The sequence below is a fragment of the Calypte anna genome, chromosome 1 (assembly GCF_003957555.1).
Source record: "Calypte anna isolate BGI_N300 chromosome 1, bCalAnn1_v1.p, whole genome shotgun sequence".
NCBI classification, from domain to species: domain Eukaryota; kingdom Metazoa; phylum Chordata; class Aves; order Apodiformes; family Trochilidae; genus Calypte; species Calypte anna.
In genome coordinates, this window is record NC_044244.1 from 94,039,858 (window position 1) to 94,049,774 (window position 9,917).

The following is a 9,917-nucleotide window of genomic DNA, read 5'->3' on the forward strand; positions in this document are numbered from 1 at the left end:
AGGGCATTTTTTGAGATTTTATACTGTAGATTTTAGGAAAAAGGTATCAGTTAGTTGTTTCATGTCCCTTTTGCCTGAGACCACACGATTTTGCCTGAGACCACACGATTTTCCCTCTTCCTTTTAAATTAAGATTTGGGCATTTGGCCAGTGTTGCTGTGGCAGTGGAGAGCTGGAAGCTGGCTGTGTGCTGGGTGACATACTGATTGACTGAAGGTTCATCTCCTGCCCTGTAACCTCATGCAGAAGATGTGTTCCCTGCCTTCTGTTTTTCTTTTGTTCAAACTTTGTCATCCTAAACTGGATGATGCCTACAGCCATCTGCTGCACTTGGTAGTCAGCGGCATCATGCCGACTCAATTATGCGCCTCTCTGGGATAACAGCAAGCCAGTTTTCCCTTCAACATTGAAAGAGTGTTTTTCCCATGCAAATGAAGGCTGAGACAAGTAGGAGTCTCCAGAAGCAAGCTGGATAAGCTGTTCCCAGCCATGTCAGGTGGACTCTCCCTGTCTGTGTGGTGGAGCTGGCTGGATGTGGTGGGACAGCTGCCAGTCTTTCACTGTGGCTGAGATCCTGCATCCTGGGGCTTGGTGCTCTGGCATGATGGCAGATGTGCTCCTCTCTAGCAGCATTTGACCATTTGGCACTTTTAATCTTGACCGCTTTCTTTTGCTTCTTGTGGATATACATTGTACCAAGTGGTTAGGGATGATATGAAATTAGAAAGAGGTGGTGTACATGATTACAATTGCTTTTTTCTAAGCACTCAGGGGAGAAAGGCTACAAAGAAATAATTCTGAGCCTTACAGTGAGTTCCTAGAAAAGTGAGTTGTTTTATTATGTTTTCATACTCACACAGAAGTAACCAAACAGTAGGATTTTTTGTGTGTGATGCAACCTGTGGCCTCTGTCTTCTTCCTGTGGTGGGCTGAGGAGACATGACTGGAACCTGGGGTAAAATATTATCCTTTTATTTTACTGCATACTTATATTAAGCTTTGACACTCCTGGGCTGCTTCCCGTTTTCTTCTTTGCCTTCCTTGTAGGTGGTGGACCCAATGGTTTTCAACTCACTGTCATCCATAGTGTCTGTTTGAGTCCATGTGGGCTGCCCATAGCACTCTGATAATTTTTCCCTTCAGTATATACTCCTTGTTGTTATCTGAGGATGGGGGTAAGATGAAATGGTGGGGAGCTAAAAGAGAGGACATAATCTTTGTCACAGGGGACTATGCTATTTACATTCAAGACATTTCTGGCCCCACCAGCTGTTCCATGTGTATTATTTTCAGAAGGGCAATAATCCATAGGAGGTCAGGAGGGTGGAATTGTGTGAATATGTCCGGTGAAGGAGATCAAAACACTTGGAAGTCCTCAGGCCTCATCATGACAGGGAGTCAGGATCCCAGATGATTATGGCTTGTAGACTGGGAGAACTTAAGGAGGGCTCTGAATGTACTGCTTGTATGGCTAGGAAAGACTGCTTAGCTGGGCGTTTTTTAGCTGTTTTCAAAAATCATCTGTGTTTACACTGCTGTCAGGACCACCTATTCTTTTTTGAACAATATATATATGTGTCTGTACATATATTGCTGTATTTCTGCACTTATTTTTAGCTCTTTCTGGGAACCCTGACAGGTTTGAAGATGCTGTGGATTGTGAGTGGTGCCTGGCGGCATTGCTCACATTGACAGTTGTCAGAATATCCACAATAAATCCATGGTTTCAAAGGCTTATAGTGCATCCTTCTATTCTTGGTCCTGCAGTTCTCATATCTTGGAAAAAAATTCTTTTTTAAAAACTGCATTTTCCCCACAGGTTTGTGAAAATCAGTTTTGTTGGCCTAAACCAGAGTTTTTTTCAAAGTAGACGTTGAGTAGTGCCACTTTATTTTTCAGTGCCTAATTGCAAATGTGTGGCAGGTCTCTGTAATATGTTTCACATGGTCAGATGGAGAAACTATTTTGCATATCTGACACAGACACTGGAAAATATAAATCAGTAGGAAGCCAACTGCAGTTGGCCCCTCACCATCAGCTATAAGGAAACACAAAACCAGCTGAATTATGGAAGAGGCTGGGCAGTCTCCCAGTTTGGTGTGATACCAGTTGTAGAATTATAGGGTGACTGCTCCTCATATCAAGAACTAGCAGAGAGATAAGACATGCTATGGTTTTTTTTATATTCATAAACAAATGACATAAATGATGCTATTACATGCAATCAGCAAGAGAAATCCAGTATGAATCAGCAGCTGATGATTTTATTGAAGAAATATACAGTTATCTGTTGCTTGCTTATGGTTCGTATGTCCATTGAGTCTTCATTCCATGCATTCAAAGCAGCTCAGAGTCTTTAATCTATACCATTCCTCAGTGAAGTCGTACACACATCATTACAGTGTCTAGAGTTTACCCAGGAGAGACAGTGTTGTGAGGAGATTTAATGGTGGGCCCTGGTGATGCCACGAATTCATGGCAAAACAGAGAGCAGCACACAGGAACCTGAGTCGTACATCTGTTCTGACAGGACTGAGCTGTATCTCTTCTGAGAGTTTTCACAGGTTCTGAAAGCTGCTGAAATGTTAGCTGCAAGTAGTACATTTGCATGCAGATGGCAGGTGCTAATTCAAAACATGAAGGTAATGAACTTATAACTGGGTCCTGACACACAGTGGGAATTGCAGAGAGAGCACTGGGAACTTGAGCTGAATCAATGTCAGTGTAATTTCACATGCAGCGTTCAGCAGGCCATTCAGACTCAGATTATCTGTTGGCAGATGGGAATAACACTTAGTCTCTGCCTCACCAGGAAGGCTGTGTGGTAGAAAAGTACATGCAGAAAGATTTGTATATGCTAAGCTCAGCTGTTCTTCAAGCTATATTAGTAGTTCTTTGAATAAGAAGGATATGACCTTTCCATCAGGTCTTGCATGACCTCATGATTACAAAACCACTGCTACTGCAAAATGGGAATAGTCCTGTGTTGCTTTTGTGCATGTTGTGTGGGTACACCGTGGTGCCTTATCTGTGATTTACTGTAACTCCGGACACAGAGATTAAATTTCTTTATCCTCCTTTTTCTTCCTCTGCAGCTGATTTTCCTTTTCATATCATGTTTGGGGGTTTTTTTTTTGTGTTTTATATCTTTTTTTTTGATGTTTTTTTTTCTTTTTCTTTTTTTCTGGTTCCCTTGTCCACCTCTTGTCTATCTCAGGATATTGCATTCCTGTAGGATCTCAGCATCTCCTTAGCAGGAGTGCTCAACAACTATTGGTTAATGAGAAGCTCAAGATGAGCCAACAATGTGTGCTTTCAGCCCAGAAAGCCAATCCTGTCCCGGGCTGCATCAAAAGAAGCGTGGCCAGCTGGTCAAGGGAGGTGATTCTTTCCTTCCACTCCACTCTCATGAGATTCCATCTGGAGTACTGTGCCCAGTTCTGGAGCCCCCAGCATAAGAAGAACTTGGAGCTGTTGGAGTGAATCCAGAGGAGGGTCACAAAGATGATCAGAGGGCTGGAGCACCTCTCCTATGAAGACAGGCTGAGAGAACTAGGGTTGTTGAGCCTGGAGAAGAGGAGGTCCCAGGGAGACCTTATAGCAGCTTTCCAGTACCTGAAGGGGCCTACAGGAAAGCTGGGGAGGGGCTTAGTAAAAGGGAATGTAGTGATAGGACAAAGGGAAATGGCTTTAAAATGGAGGGGTAGATTTAGCTTAGATATTAGAAATTCTTTACTGTGAGGATGGTGAGACACTGGAACAGGTTTCTCAGGGAAGTTGTGGATGCCCTCTCCCTGGAAGAGTTCAAGGCCAGGTTGGATGAGGCTTTGAGCAACCTGGGAAGTGTCCCTGTCCATGACAGGGGTGTTGGGACTAGATGATCTTTAAGGTCCCTTCCAACACAAACCGTTCTGTGATTCTATGGTAATCATTTTTCAGATGGGAATTTCAAACAAAGAAAGACTCCAGTGACTTGCCTGTTGTCAGACATACAAAACATGCTGTAATAGGGACCTGAGGTCACTCTCCAAAGTTTCAGCTTAGTGCCTGAGCAACTTACCCAGACTCAGTGTTTTCTTTTGTTGCTCTTCTGATCCCATCTGGCTGTCAGCTGTGCCAGCCGGTGCTCCATGGGTATTCACAGTGCTGCCAGTTCTCATGTCTCAATTGGGAGTCATTTAATGCGGGTGACTGAGATTCCTTGAGAGGAGGAATTTGAAGTATCCCAGACAATGGCATGATTAACATTGGTTTTGTTGTACGACCGTTTTTTAATATTTATTTTAAAGATTGTTGACATACATGAGTTTTTCTAGGGCTTTAGTATCTGTTGTTTCAGCAACGAAAAACAGTCAGAGGCAAAACAGTCTTGGCACTACAGTTTAATATCCTTTCCTTGTAAGATAATAGAATAAATGGGAAGAGAAATATGTGATTTAAAATCATCAGTGACAGCAAGATTGTAAGAAAGGGACATCACAATGTTTTTCACGATGCATTTAGTGTTTCTGAAGAAATGATTCTTGGTAAAACATGACTGCAAGTCAACAGAGTCAACAAATCGGGAGTGTCTCCCTTAGTGAAAAACTTTATTACATGTTTTCTTACTCTCAGTTACTCTAATTTTAAGTGGAGAGCTAATGAGTATTGCTAAATGGATTGAAAAAAACACCAGCACCGTGGACAAAAATATAATAATTATGAACTGCAGTGTATCAACAGCAGCAATTTTTTCACAGATTTGTAGACTGGAGTGACCAATCTGACTGTCTACTTAGTGTAGGGGAGAGGACCTCAAACAGTAATTTCCAGTGGGGTCAGTAACTTGTGTTGGTACCAGTGCATACCTTTTTAAAACCCCATTGCAATAATTAGAAATTACCTCATCCCTAGACTGTGCTTTCCAATCATTAATTAAAAGAATAGTTGTCATAATAAGGGTGCTTCTCTTAGAAGAACAATGAGTTGTTGGAAATATTGTCCCCATTTTAAGTACTTGTGTAGCAAGGATTAAATTACTTCTAAATTTTGTCTGGGTCAGTGAAACACAGCAAGCTGTAGACTCCTATTGCAGTCCAGTCTGTGGTGGAGAGGTGCTGGAAGTAATGCTGGAGGTGGCATTTTGTGCAAGTACAGTGAAGCCAGGCCCAGCCATATGTGAGTCCCTGGGTCTGAGACACTGTGGATGTATGATGCTGTGATGTGTTGCATGCAGGAATGTGCACTGCAGCCTTGCTGCTTGCTTAGAAATACACACAGGGTGGTGCCTGCCCTGATTTGAGTTGTGGGGAAGAATGCTTCGGAAAGCTACACCTTACTTGTGCCATATGAAGCATGCTGTTCACCTTACCCCCAGGTATGCGCTGGAAAAGGAAAAGGGCTAAAGTAACTCAGCATGTGTGCTTCTGAGGGACTCCTCAAGGCCTTGGGCACCTCACTGTGCTGGCAGCTGTGATGTGCTTGTATGGCCAGGGTATGCATCAGCAATCAGTGAATATTGTTCTGAATTCTGTTTCATTCTTTATTACTGATGGGCAGCCTAGTGAACTTCCACAGAGAGTCCAAATTTGGCATTTATCTGGAAATGCCAGAGACAAAAGGAATCTGGATAAACTAGAAATATGGAAAGTATAATTGTATCCTAAGAAAATATGGGGTGGGGGAGGGAGGGAGCAATAATCCAAACCTAAAGAAAAAAGGTGGGAAAAGAGTTCTCGTGATCTGTAAGGGAAAAATAAATTGTAAAAAAAAATTTCCGTTTTTTCATTGGAATACCAGGTTCAAATCACATGTGCTTTTGGGTTTATGCAGTGAAGGTGATTGCAATTTCTACTGTACATACAAGTGCTTTCTTGAATCTGAGCTCAAGTGGAAGAAAAGCCAGGTGGGAGCTGAACATGGCCTCACTGGGCTACGTGATTTAGCAATGGCTAATTTTAGCCACTTGTTTCTGAAATGTCTTGCCCGTAGCCTGGCACCCATCAAACTGGTTCTGTCAGGAACACTTTTCAACCTCAAACTTTGTTCCCAGGCTGAAGAGCTGGCACAGCATTTACTTAAAAAACAAACCCAAACAAATAGCAGCAAGATTCTGACCTCAGGGTTGCCTCTCCCTGCTAATCTGATTCCTTTTAAGGGTAGGAGCTGGTGGCTAACATGATTTCTAGTGAAACCCTGTGTGTAGCTGAATATGAGCATGTTGGGTTTTGCTGGGGCTGCCATTAAACCTGACATGTCCTAGTTGCCCCTATCCAGTTCCTAGAAAAATCTCTTGATGTTTCTTTTGCTTTCTTTATATTGTCATATAGCTGGGCATCACCAACATGCCTTTTTAAGGTTAGGTTCATGTCTAACAAGAACTCTGTCATGGTTCTCTAACAAGAACTCTCTCATGGTTCCCTAATAGTTCATTTTGATCTCTAATGTGGCTCCATCTGTCCTGGCCCTTCCTATCTAAATTAACCTTACAATAAAGAGGAGCTCCTGAGACACAAAACCCATCTGGGGTAATCCCTGAGCATCTTGCTGGTGTGGTCTGACCCTGAGAGATGGAGATATCTTCTCAAAAAATAACAGTGGTCTGCAGAGAGCTGGGTCTTGCTCCTGCAAATGCTGCAGCAGGGTTGTTGCCTCACAGGATCTTGTCGTGGAGCAGAATGACACATACAGAACTCAAAAAAGAAAAAAGTGCCTAATCTGCTAATAAGATGTAGCCACCTCAGGGGAGGAAACTGGCTTAGTGTAGCAGTCCTACAGGCCTTGGTCCAGAAATAATTTTAAAGTAATACATAAATATTGCAGTTTTTTGTGTTTTGCTGCCTGGGTTTCTCTGGAGGAATAAATTTTGCCAGCCAACATAGTATGGTTGCTTTTTTTCATCCAGAGACTGATGGTTTTGTGTTAATAGGTAGACTGTGCTGCCTGGTGCAGTGAACTGCATGAGTGGATGGGTGAGTGTGCTTAATCCTGGCACTGCAGTGCCTTCATGGTGCTTTTTCTACTTTTCTGCTTGGGAATTGTAGAGCTTTATGATAGGGTGACGAAACCCTGTGTGCAATAGCACAAAATGGTGGAAAGCATTCACAGGGAGAAACTGCTGAAGGGCTCAAACCTTCCCATGGGAACTTCGTGAGCAGCTGAGAAACAAGGGTCTTTGGCATCCCTTACCCACATCCATCCTTCTGCAGGATTCTTATGTGGGCATCAAGGATTCCCATGCCTCGGGTGATGTCTAGGGACCAGTGGAAGGCATCTAAAAATTTGTTTGAAGTAACCACCATTTCCAGTGGCCAGTATATCATTGTTCTCCCAGATGTTTTCTATTACTGATCTAATGCATAACTGTCTTTAAAACATCTTTTGATATGTATTTATTTCACGTACTCTCCAGTGGAGGTGCGTTGTTTGGTTTGTGATTGGCAGGATTGGTTACACAACATTGTTTGTGCTTTCTGATGGCTAAAGGAGCACACAGATGCCTCTGGGGTGGATATTGGCCCACATGAATTTAAAATTTAGTTTTCATGACTGACATTCACTTTCTGAGAACTCTGCTGCCCGTCAAACTCAATTGCTCAAATGTCTGTGGGAAACCAGTGGTGGTATGTGAATGTGGTCTTGCAAATTGATTTAAAAAAATGTAGACCAATGTTCACTGAAAGAATAATGAAGCATTTCTGCATTATTTGGCTAGAGTGCATTTTATAAGCTCATTTGATCCTTTTTCTTTTTCTGTCCTCACATTTTCATTATAATGTTTTTTATATATATGCACATATATATAAGTATGTATGTATATATATATATATATATATGTTTTATATATTTATAAATATATATGATATTACAATTCTTGTGGCCCCCAGAAAGATTTTTTATCATCTAGACCATATAAGCAACAAACGCTTAAGACAAAAGCAAAACTATTAATTTTGCATTTCATAGTCACATCTAAAGTTTAGGTTTTCCCCTAAACAGTGTATCTTAAGAAGCTGTGACTCTCCATCCTCATTCTTAGCCCACCCACACCTCTGCTGCAGCTGGTAACTGTGTCATCAAAACGTTCTGCTTTATTCACAGACAGGTGCAAAAACTGGAATCAGCCCTGTACAGGTTTCCCTTCTGTAACCTCTGCTGGGAGAAGGTGACAAAAGGCCCTGGGATGGTTGGATCCCTCTGAGATGAAGCTCATAAAAAGCCCAATCATCCTTTTGGCAAGACTACACCATTGCTGAGAGCCTCCCCAGGGAGCAGCAGCAACAGAGGGGACTCCCCAAGGGACAGCAGTTCCCCTTGTGCCTGTGTTAGTCCCAGGCTTCCCAGGAAGCAGCAGCAGCGTTGTCAGGAGAGCTGCTCCTCCACAGCTCCTGTTGATGCTGGTGGTCAGCAGTGCTCCCCATGGATGCGGGTTGGGCTCCCTGCTACACTACACTGAGTTTTTGCATTGTGAATTACTTCATGCTGTGGCCATTTGCAATCCAGTCAAGCCTGCTTTCATTCCTATGAACACACAGTGCTTTTATTCTTTGGTTTTTGGGTCTTCTTAATTCCTTGATCACAGTGATATTTTGTGGAAAAGTGATTGATGGGAGACTGTGTAGTCTGGCACATTTTTACCTGTTGCCTTTTAAGTTAGCAGCTTTGAATTAGCTTGAGTGTTGCCTTGCTCACGTGTTCTGAAAGGAAACAATTCACTCAACCCATGTGCTCTAGATCAGACATTTCTTTTAAGTATTTCATTTGTCTCTTGGCCCACCCAGCAGTCCCACTATGCTTTCTAGAGAGAGGAGAGGGACTTAGAGTCATGACCTTGTCTTAATTCATTACTTTGTTAGCTTTGGCATTCTATATATTTTTAAATATAGCTTTTCCTTTTATAGAGTGAAGTATTTTTGTTTTAAGAGCTTACTGAAATAAACACACATTTCCCTGTTCTCCTATCTTAGGCTCAGCTCAGCAGCTGATCAGCACAAGGCTGTAGATCAGAACTGGCTCCTTCGGGCACCAGTTGGAGGGGGCAGTGGTGAAATGGTTTGAGGTGTGTTGACTATTAATATGACTGGGACCACATTTCTCTTAAATGTCAGTTCCAGCTGTTGCTGTAGAACTCACAGTTTTGCGTGGACCTCAGTGGATAAGACTCTGGAGAAAAGAGGTACAACAGCAGAATGAAAAGCTCTCGTGTTTTGGGATTTCCCTCCTCCCCCTTCCAGCTCCCCCCAAGCAATGTCTTGGTAATGCTGCCATTTAAAGGTTGGGTGGCTATCCAAGGGCTGAATTTAATATATAATGTTGATTTAGGTCCCAGCTATAAGATTGTTCATCCATCCATCTGGTACAAAGCAATAATACAAAATCTGTCTGAAATGACTGGCCAGATTCTCTGCTCACTGGCTGAAGTAAATGTGCTCCTACCATGGCATGATAGCCTGGCCAGCCTTGACAGTGGATTCCAAGAATCACAAATTTATGGTCTGTCAGCCACTGCAAATATCCATCCATCAAATATTCCCTGCTTGTTATACCTAGAAGATAGAACCAGGGAGGCAATAAGAAATGAGTAGGAGAGGGAGATTATCTCCTTTGATACATGTATTCTCTAAGCTGGGAGACAGAGAGCTGGGATGGTTGTACTCCTATGATCTCAAAGATCACCCAAACATCCCCTTTGAACAGGCTTGGAATGTAGAGGTCTGCAATGGCATAGAGGAGACCCTTATTCCCATTATTCTTTTTTTGCTATATCTTGCTCTCCAGCAGACTGTATCTCAGAGTTTTTAAAGTTTTGGTTCTTGCCAAAGAAGTTGGCAAGTTTATAAAACCAAAAAAACCAAAAGGTTTATAAAAAAGCCTAAAACCAGTTTATAAAACAGAGCCTGGATTAGTCCTTGAGTGTCCTATGGAACAGTAATACCACT